The 15,075-nt window shown below is 38.7% G+C and overlaps 1 protein-coding gene across 1 annotated transcript in view; it reads right to left on the reverse strand.

Annotated features, from left to right (window-relative positions):
• RAC1 (Rac family small GTPase 1) overlaps positions 1 to 15,075 on the reverse strand; it is a 37,415-nt gene that overhangs the window by 15,765 nt on the left and 6,575 nt on the right. The gene's annotated exons all lie outside the window — the stretch shown is intronic.

Below are 15,075 nucleotides of genomic sequence, written 5' to 3' on the forward strand. Positions count from 1 at the left end.
ATTCTACCTTTACTTAGGCATCTATTTTTAATTAATGTTTACAAAAACACTAATTGCATGATGCAACAATGAAAATGTGCATACAAGCCTTTAGGGAATCATATCCCATCATTTAGCAGCTCACAGCTCTGCTAATTATTTCAATGAGGTGATGTTTCCACCTCTTAGCCAAAAGCTGTGCAGGCCAATTGGCATTATGCTGTAGACACACATCTATTGGCCAAGAGGTGCAAACCTCACCTTATTGAAAAAATTAGCAGTGTCGGGGCCGGCCAGAGCTGCAGTGAATTAAGGCACCTTTTTACCCCCTTTGTTTGTTTGTTTTTTACTGATGAATGGAGGACTTTTTTTAGTGATGGTAAATCCTAGTGTTTTTAATACGCTATGATTTACGATCACTTTAACAGAAAGCAAATTGATCGGATTCTTGGTTTAGTCATAATGATCTAGGAAAAGACAAGATGCATCGATTTATAGAAGTGGTTTGATAGTATATAATACAGGGCTCAACCAATTTGCACAAAATGTGGGAGACTGAATTTGGTGTGTGTGTGTGTGTGTGTGTGTGTGTATATATATATATTGCCAGTGAACAAGGGCTGACATTAGGCCCGAAACATGTTTGGCTGCTGTTGCTCTATGTCAGTTACAGGACTGTAGCTGATTTTCCCTTTTGTTTTTTCTTTCATGTTTTTACATGCAACTGATTTTTAACATTTTTTGTACCAAATAAAGCTGTATTTTTCAACTTTTAACAATTTGACATATACTCTTCTTTTTCATATGGTCTGGAGATGCGGATTAGCAGAGTGTTAGTTAGTTTTATTTATTTATATATATATATATATATATATATATATATATATATATATATATATATATATATATAAATAAAACTATCTATATATCTCTATCTTCACATGATGTATATATTTAATGCAATTACGCATTTTACTTTGTATGAAAGAGTGCGAGAAAGGATCTACATTTTGGGTGTCCAACCATCTGAAATGAGAAGCAAATAGTGATTGCACAGTATTGGTGTAGATCCTCTCAGATTAGCCTCATCACGATGCATGCAACATATTGATATGTTAATGAAAGGGCAACGACATGCTTCACAGCATCTGCACCCAGGCTACTCCCTAAGCCTTCAAGCTGCCGGAGAAGTTTTATGCCTACAAGGGTCAACCGCAGGAGATAATCACTAGTAGTGCACTCCAATTCTCATGGACCTCTATCAGTGCAGAAGGAAGCCAATACTAGACAGAATAGACTAGCAGAACAGCAAGAAACAGTGTAAATGTGATCTCTTCATCCAAGCTCATGCTACGAAGTAAGCTGGTGGCAGCACGGCCTCCATTTTGGCTACTGTGGCAGCCGTAGGAGAGTGCAGGGAGGGAGCCGGCTACTGTGGCAGCCGTAGGAGAGTGCAGGGAGGGAGCCGGCTACTGTGGCAGCCGTAGGAGAGTGCAGGGAGGGAGCCGGCTACTGTGGCAGCCGTAGGAGAGTGCAGGGAGGGAGCCAGTCCCGGCAGCCGTAGGAGAGTGCAGGGAGGGAGCCAGTCCCTGCAGCTGTAGGAGAGTGCAGGGAGGGAGCCAGTCCCGGCAGCCGTAGGAGAGTGCAGGGAGGGAGCCAGTCCCTGCAGCTGTAGGAGAGTGCAGGGAGGGAGCCAGTCCCGGCAGCCGTAGGAGAGTGCAGGGAGGGAGCCAGTCCCGGCAGCCGTAGGAGAGTGCAGGGAGGGAGCCAGTCCCGGCAGCCGTAGGAGAGTGCAGGGAGGGAGCCAGTCCCGGCAGCCGTAGGAGAGTGCAGGGAGGGAGCCTCTCCTTGCAGATCTCTTCTCTACCCAGCTGCTCTCTGATCCCCTAAGCTGTCCTGCATGCACAGTTGGCTTTTTAAAAGGTTGCCTGTTACCCTGTCTAATATGTGGTAAAGCACACACAAAACCGAAGGATCATCCTGCTCATTTCTTCTTAGAAGCAGGGACAGGGTATCTTCCAGGGCAACTGTGAGCACTCACCACATCCAATTACAAAGTGTACAATACCAGTGCTTGACAAATCTGTTTAAAAATTAGGAGCCAGGCATATTTTTAGGAGCCAGACAGTTGGATTTGAATATTAGATATATGGAGAATAACCCAAAGAGTTAGGAGCCAGGGGTAAAAATATAGGAGCCAGTGGCTCCCAGGTTTGTCGAGCCCTGCAATACCCAAATGTGACTCATTCATGAAGATGGCAAAGTTGAGAAGAACAGGTAGATGAGTTACAGGGTGCGTAAGAATAAAAGAAAGTGCTTACCCCTGAATTATATATAGAGAGATTCAAAATAGAAACAAAAAAATCATAGTACAAGAAAGTTCTCTGAATATACATTCCTACCGTATCTTTATTGGATCACTATACAATCATACTAGTTTAAAAACACTTAAACTCTCCAGGATGAAAAAAGTATTCAAATGTGTTAATGTGAGGTAAATCCTGTATAAATAGGACAGATAAAATGTATACAGCAGAGAGAAACGTATTGAATCGGTAATACAATTGCCTGTTATCGTGCTCATAATTGAGTAGCAGTGGATGAACTTTTAAATTAGATACAAAGTAAAGGGATTGTAGCTATATGCTAATATTTCCCCTATCTGAAATTGTAGAAACCGCTCACACATTAACTACCATTCAGTATAACAAACTCTGGGGCTGAATTAACATTTATCTTGCTTATATCCTGGTATTTGCATATCCGTTACAACAGGGCTCGACAAACTCAGGAAGCCATTAGCTCCTAGAACTTTACCCCTGGCTTCTATCTAGTGATGCAACGAAATGGAAATTCTGGACCGAAACCGAAAATCCAGGAGGCACTTAGCCAAAAATGTCTTTTTATTCCAAATTTTAAAATATTTTTTTTTTGCATAATTAGACTTATGAATGAATCAGAATTGAAAACCTGCAAGCCAATAAAATAACCACACTTTTATTGAAAGTAACACTAAAATTGGACAAAAATATCTTAAAACAATAATATGCTACACAATAATTTTACCAAGAAAACAAAAACAGGCAAAAAAACGATAATGCCATTTTCGGCCAAAATGTTTCTGCGACCAAATTTCGGTGCATTCCTACTTAAAACCATAATAAATACCAATATACTGTATTATTCTGTATTTAGTTCTGTGTAACAGAATCAGATTTAACAGTATTTTTTTTTACCAATTATCCAAATAAAGTATAGTCCTAGAAAACTATTATATGAGAAACAGTAAGTCAAGAATTGAACTCAAACAGCAGCTCTAGGGTAGCATCAAATTTGAAATATGCTACACAATAATTTTACCGAAAACAGGCAAAAAAAACGAAATACAAAATAGCCTACTTCTAACTTTTTGGGTTATTTTCCATATATCTTTATACCACTGTCTGGCTCCTAAATTTTAAACAGATTTGTCAACCCCTGCGTTACAAGGCACGTTACCACTTCACCATTCACACTATTTTAAGCATAAGCATTCAAGGAGAATAAGCAATTAAAAAACAAGACACGCCCACTACAGCCAGAAATGGTTAAAGGGACAGTATACACCAATTTTCATATAACCATGCAATAGACACTTCTATAAAGAATAATATGCACAGATGCTGCTCTAAAAATCCAGTATAAAACAGTTTAAAAACTTACTTAGAAGCTCCCAGTTTAGCTATGTTAAAAAGGTAGCTGGAACACCCACTGAAAGTAGGAAATATCAGACCCCCCCCTTTGCATATGAAAAAAAAAAAAAAAAGACTTTACACACACAAGAGCAATCTGGAGTAGGTATACGTCTGTATTCTAAAACTTTAGGGCTTGGTTAGGAGTCTGAAAATCAGAGCAATGTTATTTATATATAAAAAAAAAACAAAAACCTGTATGGGCTATATAAATGGATAATCTAAAAAAAAACAAACAAAAAAAAAAAAACATGTATGCAAAGAAATGTAGTGTATAATGTCCCTTTAATTTTTGAAGTTCCTGAGCAGAAACTTCAGTGGTAGTTGTCGATGGATCTTTCTGGATTATACTGCAGGGGTTGTCAGGGAATAATTTTAAGGGGACAGGAACAAAACATGTCATGATTCAGATACAACATACAATTTTATATCAACTTTCCAATTTACTTCTATTACCAAATTCGCTTAATTCTCTTGTTATCCTTTGCTGAAGGAACAGCACTGCACTACTGGCAGCTAGCTGAACATAGCCAATCACATGAGACAAATGTGTGCAGACACCAATCAGCAGCTAGCTCCCACTAGTGTAGGATATATGTATTTTTCAACAAGGGATACCAAGAAAAAGCACTTTTGAAAATAGAAGTCAATTTAAAACAGTCTTAAAAAAGACATGCTGTATATGAATCATTAAATAGATATGTACTTAGAGGAACTTATATATTAAAAAAAAAAACTACCATCATACGCACCTAATTATATTACATTTATATAACTCTTGTATGGTCACCTAGAGGAAAAAAATAATGGGCTGCAGCATCCTAGAGTTTGACCAAATTTATCAAGTGCTGTATTGAAATAAATTACAACTGGCAGCTACTATACTAATATCTGTAATCTTACCATACTGTAAGAAAAAGGCAGTTGTGTGTGACACAAAAGGACCACAAAGGTCAAAATCCATGCTATAGCTAGGGCACACAATTTAACACAACTTTCCTATTTACCTCCATTATCTAAAATGTGCAGTCTCTGTATGCACACTTTGTACGGCACCAGCTCCTACTGAGCATGTGCAAGAATTGACAATCTATGTAAATGCATTTTGTTATTGGCTGATGGATGGATGAAAGAGCTCGTTAATTGTCTTATTATGCATTTGTTTCTATTGTGTTTAGTTGTCCTTTAAGAGGAAAGGAGATTTTAATCTCCAGCAACATTTTTTCATAGTAAGAGCAACCTTGCCCAAGGAAGTAAGGACTGCTAATACCTTAGATCAGGGGTCAACATACGTTTAAAATTTAGGAGCTAGTAAGAATTTTATTTAGGAGCCAGGCAGTGGCATTTATATATAGATATTAATGATATGATAGTCTGCATGTTTAATTTACTTAGGTTGATATATTAGGTCCAATATATTCTATTTCTTTTTCAGTTTTACTCTCCCTTCTGAGGCACACAACATACCTGTTATTTAATTTCATCATTCTCTATCAGACCTAGGCCAGTGTCAAGAGAGTCCCTTTTAGTTATTTGCAGTCTTATTAAATAAGACTTTGAACAATGTATGTCCAAAAATACACATTTTATATTTCTGCAAAATAAAGGGGAAATGGTGCCAGCAGCTAAAAGCTTTCCTATATAGAGTAGCGTTGCCAAGGAAAGAGGATGGGGGAAGGGGAGGATAAAATGTCAGAACACAAGATGCACTTCCTCAAGAGGCACACTAGGTTTGAATATCAAGTTTTTGCTTTAAAAAAAAAAAAAAAAGTAGGGGTATGATAATTTTATAAAACAGGAATCCACAAAAATAACTAATCCCAGACAGTTCTAGTGCAAAGTCAATGGTTGGGTTTATTGGTACAAACCAACAGCAAAATTAAGGTTATTGGCAGAAAGACCTGACATGTCTCACGCACAAACACGTGCCTGAAAACAGACACAAAAAAAAAAAAAAAACAGTGCAAGCAAAATGCACTCACTGAACTTACCAAAAAATAAAGTTTCTTTATTATTCCTTTAAAGAAATAAACAAAGGTCGACATTTCGGCCCACTCGAGACTTTTTCAAGGCCACCACACCAGTACAAATCAGTCATGGACTAGAAAGAAATTGCAGCAGACGAGTTAGAAATTTGCCCTTTTCATATATTTAAAAGGGATATGAAACCCAAAAATGTTCTTTTGTGACTCAGACAGAGCATACCATTTTTCAAAGTTTCCAATTTACTTCTATTACCAAATTTGCTTAGTTCCCACAGTATTCTTTGTTGGAGACACCTAGGTAGGTTGTTTTAAACAGATCCAATTTGTTGACCACTTGGGTAACTAATTGTGTATCGCAGAACAGCGCACAATCTTGAAATTACCCCCCAAAACTATACTTTTAAAGTAAACAAGTCAATGTAGGCCAATTTTAGTTTATATTTTATGACACTATTTGGTCACCAAATATGATATGATTGAGAACACACATATATATACATATATATACATATATATATATATATATATATACACATATATACATATACACATACACACACACGCTTCATCAGAGGCCTATATATATACACACACACTCGACATCGGGCAAATGCCCAGTAGGCCGCATGGTATTTTAGCCCCGCCCACTGTGAACTCACGGCAAAAAAAAATTAACTATTTTTTGTCAAATATTTATTACATTTTATGTTATTAATAAATTATAACTAATGTTTTTCGACTGTCTGTATAAATATATACTATTTATTCAACTATATTGCAAATGCACAGCTGCTCCTCCGCATCAGTTTAGGCCGCCGCCATATTCAACTGAACCAACACATTCCCCATTCTGATCGCTGCCTCGGCCGCACAGACGCAGTTCTTCCTGCAGTTGTTGCAAATGCGGCTAAGCTGACAGGAGGAGGTCTGTGCACAGTCGCACTGTGAGCGACGTCGACTCATCGCAGAAGACACACACAGACACCCGGCTGCACTATTCTGATGCCGGAATGCCGCGTGCCGGGTCCATGTGACAGAGAGGCTGCGAGGCAGCGGTTGACAGCAGACTAGTGCTGCTGCCTGTGTCACATGTGTGTGACTGTGGTTGGAGGGAGGCCTCAGGCCGGAAAGATGCTGCAGCCGGCCTGGGCCAATGTCCAGGCATCATGGCATATTGGATGGCATTCAGTGAGGCCGGGAAGTAGTGCGGTGCCAGGCTCAACAACTGCCAGAGACAGAGTCCAGACTGTGAGGAGAGGAGAACTGCACAGTGCACTGTGGCTGTGCGATGAAGCGAGGGCCGAGACGGAAGGCTGCGACTCAGCAGGTGAGGACGGTCTGGTCTCAGAGAGAGAGGACCTTTTCTATTTCTTTTGGAGCAAGTCAGTGAGTGTTGTTGCATAATTAAAATAAATATAACACACATAACACTAGCCTAGTAGTACTAGGCCTGGGCCGGCCGCCGCCTCCTCCGCTGCGGCCAGGCCGTATATGGGCATTACACGTGCCACCAATTGACTATTACATTTCCAAAAACATATACAAGATATGCCACACTCACTGCATCTCAAAAACAGAATTTTTCACATTCTTAGTTCATATATAACCCCTTGCATACAGCAGATTCAAATATTTGAGCTCCATAAAAGGTCAAATGGTATGTGTGAACTTTTTATGGCCAATGACCAGTCACTTAAAGGGATCTATAAATTTGACAATTTTTCTTCAGTTTATAATTACTGTGCAAATACAAATTCAGCCATTGTTATGCTAGTCTACCAAATGTCCCTGTATTAAAATGTAAGGTAAATTTAATGTGGAATCTCCCATAGTGCTGTTTATTATTAGTAATATATTTGGTTTAAGGAAGAAAAAAAAAAAAAGATGTATTAAACCACTGGCTGTATTAGAGGGCTGCTACCATTGTGCACACTCATCCAAGGGGTTAATACCAAACACACAATGACAGTAGCAGGGACATATTTCTTCAGTAATTTGACTGTAATGCAGTAACTGTGTGTATATTTATGGAGTAGTTCCCTCTGTCATTCTGTTTAACCCTGTCTTGTTTACCCCATGGCCTGTATAGTATTGCAGGATCTATTGGTGCATTACAAATAGAGATACATTTTTTTTTTTTTTAAATGTACACTGGGAAGCACCTACCATGTTTATTTTCAGTTCACTTCATGCTTTTTATTTTTGTTGTTACTTGAAACAGTGAGATGTATTGATATATTTTCTATATAACTGAGAACCCAGGCACCTTTATTAAAGGGACAATTTTATGGTTGCCAGGTGTTTATTATTTAAAAGGACAGTCAAGTATTTTAGAAGGCTGTCCAGTAAAAGCTATACAAAAATACCAGACACTTAAATGTCCAGTATTTTTTTTATAGTCCCCTGGATGTCGGCTAAATGTAAAGGGCCTCCTATACCTCTATTCATTACAAATATGGCCAAAAAAAGAAGTAACACCCACTGTGCATTTTCTATTTATTACAGGCAGCCATGGAAGTGTTAAATAATTTCTATGTTTGTGCTCCAGACAAATCAGGGAGTAAAAGGACTACTGTGTATATGTTACTGGCAACCAAGGGAATAAAATCACTGTTCAGTTGTGAAACATATGTGGGATCAAGGGCATAACCGAAGGTTGAGCTTTAAGGGGGACATTGTGTGACTATGAAGATTGCTAAAATGATCATAGTCCCATGAAATAACAGCCAGAGTGAGAGGCAGAAATAGATAGATTTAGAAGAAGGGGTAATTTTTTATCCCCAAAACATCACAATTCATTTTGGAATTGAGAAGTGCTTTCTACCTTCTTACCTATGTATTTTGTATGCTAGCACCCAAGTGGAGGACACCATGTTTGGTATAAGAAATGGTGAGCGGAGGGGGTGGGAAGTGGGCCTTTTTGCCCTAAAATGCCCTGGCCTCTTTTTGGTCCCAGTCCGGCCCTGATATATATACACACACAGTGGATATAAAAAGTCTACACACCCCTGTTAAAATGTCAGGTTTCTGTGATGTAAAAAAAAATGAGACAAAGATAAATCATTTCAGAATTTTTTCCACCTTTAATTTAACCTATAAATTGTACAACTCAATTGCAAAACAAACTAAAATATTTTAGGTGGAGGGAAGTAGAAATAAAAAACTAAAATATAGTTGCATAAGTGTGCACACTCTTAAACTAATACTTTGAGTGCTGTAATAAAATCAAAGGGTGCTTCAACAGTTTTTGGGTATGAATTTTTCAGCATGGCACATCTTGGCAAGATTTGCCCACTCTTCTTTGTAAAAACACTCCAAATCTGTCGGATTGTGAGGGCATCTTTTGTGCACAGCCCACTTAAGATCACCCCACAGATTTTCTATTGGATTCAGGTCTGGGCCATTCCAAAACTTTAATCTTCTTCTGGTGAAGCCATTCCTTTGTTGATTTGGATGTATCCTTTGGGGAGTTGTCATGCTGAAAGATAAAATTCCTCTTCATGTTCAGCTTTCTAGCAGAAGCCTGAAGGTTTGTGCCAATATTGTCTGGTATTTGGAACTGTTCATAATTCCCTCTACCTTGACTAAGGCCCCAGTTCCAGCTGAAGAAAAACAAACCCAAAGCATGATGCTGCCACCAAAATGCGGCACTGTGGGTATGATGTTCTTTTGGTTATATGCAGTGTTGTTTTTGCGCCGAACATATCTTTTGGAATTATGCCCAAAAAGTTTAATCAAACCAGAACACCTTTTGCGACATGCTTTTGGGAGACTTCAGATGTGTTTTGGCAAAATTTAGCTGGGCTTGGATGTTTTTTTTCGTAAGAAAAGGCTTCCGTCTTGCCACTCTACCCCATAGCCCAGACATATGAAGAATACGGGCGATTGTTGTCACATGTACCACACAGCCAGTACTTGCCAGATATTCCTGCAGCTCCTTTAATGGCGCTGTAGGCCTCTTGGCAGCCTCCCAAACCAGTTTTCTTCTCGTCTTTTTATCAATTTTGGAGGGACGTCCAGTTCTTGGTAATGTCACTGTGGCGCCATTTTTTCTCCACTTGATAATGACTGTCTTAACTGTGTTCCATGGTATATCTGATGCCTTGGAAATTATTTTGTACCCTTCTCCTGACTGATACCTTTTAACAATGAGATCCCTCTGATGCTTTAGAAGCTCTCTGCGGACCATGGCTTTTGCTGTAGGATGCGACTAACAAAATGTCAGGAAAGACCTACTAGAGCAGCTGAACTTTATTTGGGGCTAATCAGAGGCACTTTAAATGATGGCAGGTGTGTACTGACTCCTATTTAACATGATTTTAAATGTGATTGCTTAATTCTAAACACAGCTACATACCAAGTTATAAGACACTTATGCAACCATATTTTAGTTTTTTAGTTTTACTTCCCTCCACCTAGAAGTTTGTTTGTTTTTCAATCAAGTTGTATAGTTTATAAGTCACATTAAAGGTGGAAAAAGTTCTGAAATGATTTATCTTGTGTCTCATTTTTTTACATCACAGAAACCTGACTCATCGGTTCAAGGGACACTGAACCCAATTTTTTTCTTTCATGATTCAGATAGAGCATGCAATTTTAAGCAACTTTCTAATTTATTCCTATCAAGTTATTTCATTCTCTTGCTATCTTTATTTGAAAAGCAAGAATGTACGTTTAGAAGCCGGACCATTTTTGGTTGACAACCTGGGTTGTTCTTGCTGATTAATGGTGGCTGGCATTTAACCACCAAACAAGTGCTGTCCAGTTCTAAACTGGAAAATTGTCTGGCTCCTTACCTTAGATGCCTTCTTTTTCAAATAAAGATAGTAAGAGGAGAAGAAAAATTAATAGGAGTAAATTAGAAAGTTGCTTAAAATTGCATGCTCTGTCTGAGTCATGAAAGAAAAAAAAATGGGTTTAGTATCCCTTTAATAGTAAAAATAATAGTAATATATTAGTTACGTAAAGACATCTATTGATTAACTAAGTCGTCTTTACAAATGCTGATATTATTTAACCACATTTTGACTATTACTCCATCTTCCTTTTTTAAAAGATTGCTCCGTAAACCATTTATGTGTTAAGTGGGTTTTTGTATTGACAATTGTTCCATGGGAAATCACCTTGTCAAACAAGGAAGCAGGATGGTAATTTTTTCCCCTCAAGGTTATTTAAAATGTGCCCTTTTGAAAACTTTGGGTTTCTCGCTGAACTTATGTATACACTACTGCAATCATAACACAAATGGTTGTAAAAACTTCTGGGTTACCCTTTATTCAGAAATAGTAACATTCATGGCTTTGCAATTGTTTTTTTAGTAATCAGAAGGCCACTAATTGCAGCTGCGCATAAACACTTCTGAAATTCCCGGCGGTTAATGGGTTAATCAGTTAGCTTGCAAGGCTACTACTTGCCGTAGTGCAGGGACCACAAAACACACTTGTGTTGGATGTAGGTACTAAAATACAACCTGCTGACTTATCAAGGCCAACGCTGCTACATATTATTCCCTAAATGGCTTTACCAGATAACAGCAAAACAATGCACTTTATAACTGACAGTAGCTAAACTTGTCTATGAACTATAGCAGAGATTGGCTCCTCCAAATAAGGAAACTGATGGGCGGAGTTTAGCCTTTAAAAAATAATTGAAGTAAAAAGGATGCTCATTTGCTTTAAAACGGTTAAACTTGTCTAATATGTTATTATAAAGCAACAAAACAAATGTTCGTCTTCACTTCTAATATGAATTGGAAAGCCGACAGTTAAAGGGACACTGAATCAAAATTAAACTTTCATTATTCAGATAGAGCAGCCATTTTAAACAACTTTCCAATTTACTTCCATTAACAAAATGTGCAGTCTTTTTTTTTTTAATTTCAAGTTTTTATTAGTAAAGATTTCTCAAATACAACAGTGACATATTAAATAATTTGGAGCACGTAGGCTCCTACAGAGAGTATGAACAGAAAAATTGGAACATTCAAAAATATGTCAGGTTAGAATGCGTTCCTAAAATGAAAAAGTGAACGAAATATAGCTCAAGTCAAATGGGGTGGGTTAATTGTGGTGGGGGTGGAGGGATTGGGGAAAAAGGAACGGGAGGGTAATTGTTAGAGGCAGGGATTTGGTTCATATGCGGATGGTACTTGGGGAGGGTTACCTAGTGTGTGTTTACTCTAGTGTTCGGGGCCCAAGTAGTGGTGTGGTTAGATTGCCAATCTGCCCATACTAATTCAAATAGGTCTGAATTATTTAGAGAGGAAAAGATAGGTTTCTCCATATTGTAGATATATGCCATATAGTTTAGAATGCATGACCATTTTGGGGGCGTCACAGTTTTCCATGCCTTGGCTATTGTCGCTTTAGTAGCTGTTAGCAAATAGATTGCTAGATATGCTTGATGCTTAGGTAATTTAGTGATGCCTATGTGTAAGAGGGCATTAGAAGGAGTTATAGGAAGTGTTATGCCTAATCTCCCTAGCGTACGGAAGCATGTACTCCATAAGGGTTTTAACTTGGGGCATTCCCACCATATGTGTAGGGAGTCTCCTTTTTTGCCACAATTGCGCCAGCATAGGGGAGAGGCAGAGACAAACATTTTATTAAGTCTCGCAGGGGTAAGGTACCAGTTCGTTAAGAGTTTGTAATATGTTTCAAAGAGTGTGACACAGTGCAGTGCTTTTTTAGTGAGGGAAATTACGTGTTGCCATACTTGTGGGGTCAGAGTCAGGTTCAGAACTGATTCCCAAGTGAGTAAGTGAGGAAGTTTGTTCTCAGGGTCTGTGTTTCCTATTAAAGTGTAATGCATTGATAAAGGTCTGTGTAATTTGTTACCTTGTTGCCAAGTCGTTTCCCAGAGTGTACGGGGTCGGTGTAGCTCAGGTTGGAATCCCCAGCTAGTAAGAAAGCTCTTTAGTCTTGTGTATTCGTACGTCATGTACCTGGGTAAGTTGGAGCCTGCCTTTATTTCTGAGAGTGTCATGAAGCGCGGGGTTGGTGAAGTAACCCAAAGGTCAGCTACTGTTTGTATTCCAATTCTAGTCCAGCCATAAGGATGAGAGTCAGGTAAGCCTCGTAGGAGACCTGTCAAGGGAGTAATAGGTGAAGGATGTGGGGCGATGTGTGGATAGTGTCTAAGCTTGTCCCACATGGCGAGGCATTCTCGTATTATGTTATTGCTAATGTCTGTGGTACGTCTTAGGTGGGCCGGAATCCAAATTAAGTCGGGCAAAAATATATGGATTTGGGAGGGAGGCTTGTTCTATGGTTTTCCATTTACTAGGGGAGTCTTTAGCACCCCATTGTGAAATATGGGTGAGCATGGCTCCTTCATAATACCTAGTTATTGATGGGGAGGCTATACCTCCTCTACTAAGGGGGCTTTGAAGGATTTTGTGCGCCACTCTGGGGGGTTTGTGCTGCCATATATATTTTGTAAATTCACTCTGAAATTGGTGAAGGAGATATCCCGGGATACGGAGAGGGAGACATCTAAATAAATAAGTAATTTTAGGTAGAAAGGACATCTTAAGGGCTGTTAACCTACCTATCCATGAGATGTGAGTATAGTCCCATTTGTCTTTCAAAGTACGCAGTTCGGTTAATGTGCAGTCTTTTTATATTTAAACTTTTTGAGTCACCAGCTCCTACTGAGCATGTGCAAGAATAAGTGTGTATGCATTTGTGAATGGCTGATAACTGTCACATGGTATGTGTATGCATTTGCGATTGGCTGATGGCTGTCACATGGTACAGGGGGAGTGGAAAAAAATAACTTAAAATTGTCAAAAAAAAAAAAAAAAATCTACTATTCATTTGAAGTGCAGACTAAGGGCTAGATTTATCAAGAACTTGCTCGCCGCGATTTATCAAGCAGCGGTCACCAGACCGCTGCTTCCATAACATCTTCGCCACATTTATTCTGGCGAAATTCAATCTCCTCTGTCGAGTCAGACCGAGGAGATTGACAGCTCCTGCCCGCACGTGATTGGCTGTGCGCGGGCGGAATTGCACACGAGCGCAAAATTGCGCTCGTGTGCAATGTTAATTACCTGCGGGTAATTGCACCCCGCCACAGGCGAGCTGAGGCGTACAGGGGCGCGTATATGCGCCCTTGTACGCCTCAGGGTTGATAAATCTAGCCCTAAGTGCTATTGCATTGTCTTGTTATCTTGCATTTGTTGATTATGCAAATCTACTGTGTTGACTGGTCCTTTAAGTTACATGAGGGGATAAAGAGAAAATTAAATGGGATATTCCGTTCAAAATGTAAACCCACGTAGATAAATTACTTTGAATGAAATATAAATGTATTAGCAAAAATGCTTCTAGTAAAAGATCACTGTTTTAGTGTTAACATTCTCTGCACGTGAAGCATAGCTAGATATCCTCTGTGCACCTGCATTTTAAGTACTGCAAATGCCCCGGGCATCATTGGGGCTTTTATGTCAGCAATTACATTGAATCATTAGGAGACGGTACAAGCACCTTAGGCTCTCTGACCAAGTGCTATGTTTAAAATACTGGTGCACGGAGCATACTTAAATACACCTGAAACAGATATTAGCTTTAATTAGAAGTATTTTTGCTAATACATGAATATTACAAAAATGCTTCTATTCAAAACTAAAAAAAGTTCATGTGGATTCCAATTTTAGCTGGAATATCCCTTTAAAGAATATTGCAAAGTTGTTTTACAAAGATTTGTGTTTTATAATATGGTTTCAATGTCCCTTTAAAGAGATCTATGCTAAAGTATGTAAAATAAAAAAACTGAAAAAGGAAAAAAAGGTGTTGCAATCGTGTAACTAAACCAGCAAATATCTGAAGTTAAAGGGACAGTAAAGTAAAAATTAAACATTTACAACTCAGATAAGAACTTTCCAATTTGTCATCTAATTGCTTTGTTTTCTTAGTATCCGCTATTGTAAAGCATACCTAGGTAGGCCCAGGAGTCTGGAAGCTAGCCGCTGATTGGTGGCTGCACACAATTTTTGTAATTAAAAAGGGACACTAAACCCAATTTTTTTCTTTTATAAATGAGAGCAGCAATTGTAAGCAACTTTCTAATTTACTCATCAATTTTTCTTCATTCTCTTGCTACCTTTATTTAAAAAGCAGGAATGCAAAAGATCAAGTCCGGGTGACTCGCTCACGCCAATCTGCAGCTGATTAGAAATGATGTTTATTCATCATTTTGCATACGTTTGAATCCTACAGTCAATATTTTACCTTCTATTCATTTCCTGTTACACTTTCTTCGGCTGCCATCTTCGTTACATTGATTGACAGCAATGTAAGTTTCAATTCTCCAATGTCCGTTTCCACCCCGGGGCGTTCAGACCCTTTTTTGCAACATCATCACAAAGTTATGCGCAT

This window comes from Bombina bombina, chromosome 11 (genome assembly GCF_027579735.1).
Source record: "Bombina bombina isolate aBomBom1 chromosome 11, aBomBom1.pri, whole genome shotgun sequence".
Lineage (NCBI taxonomy): Eukaryota > Metazoa > Chordata > Amphibia > Anura > Bombinatoridae > Bombina > Bombina bombina.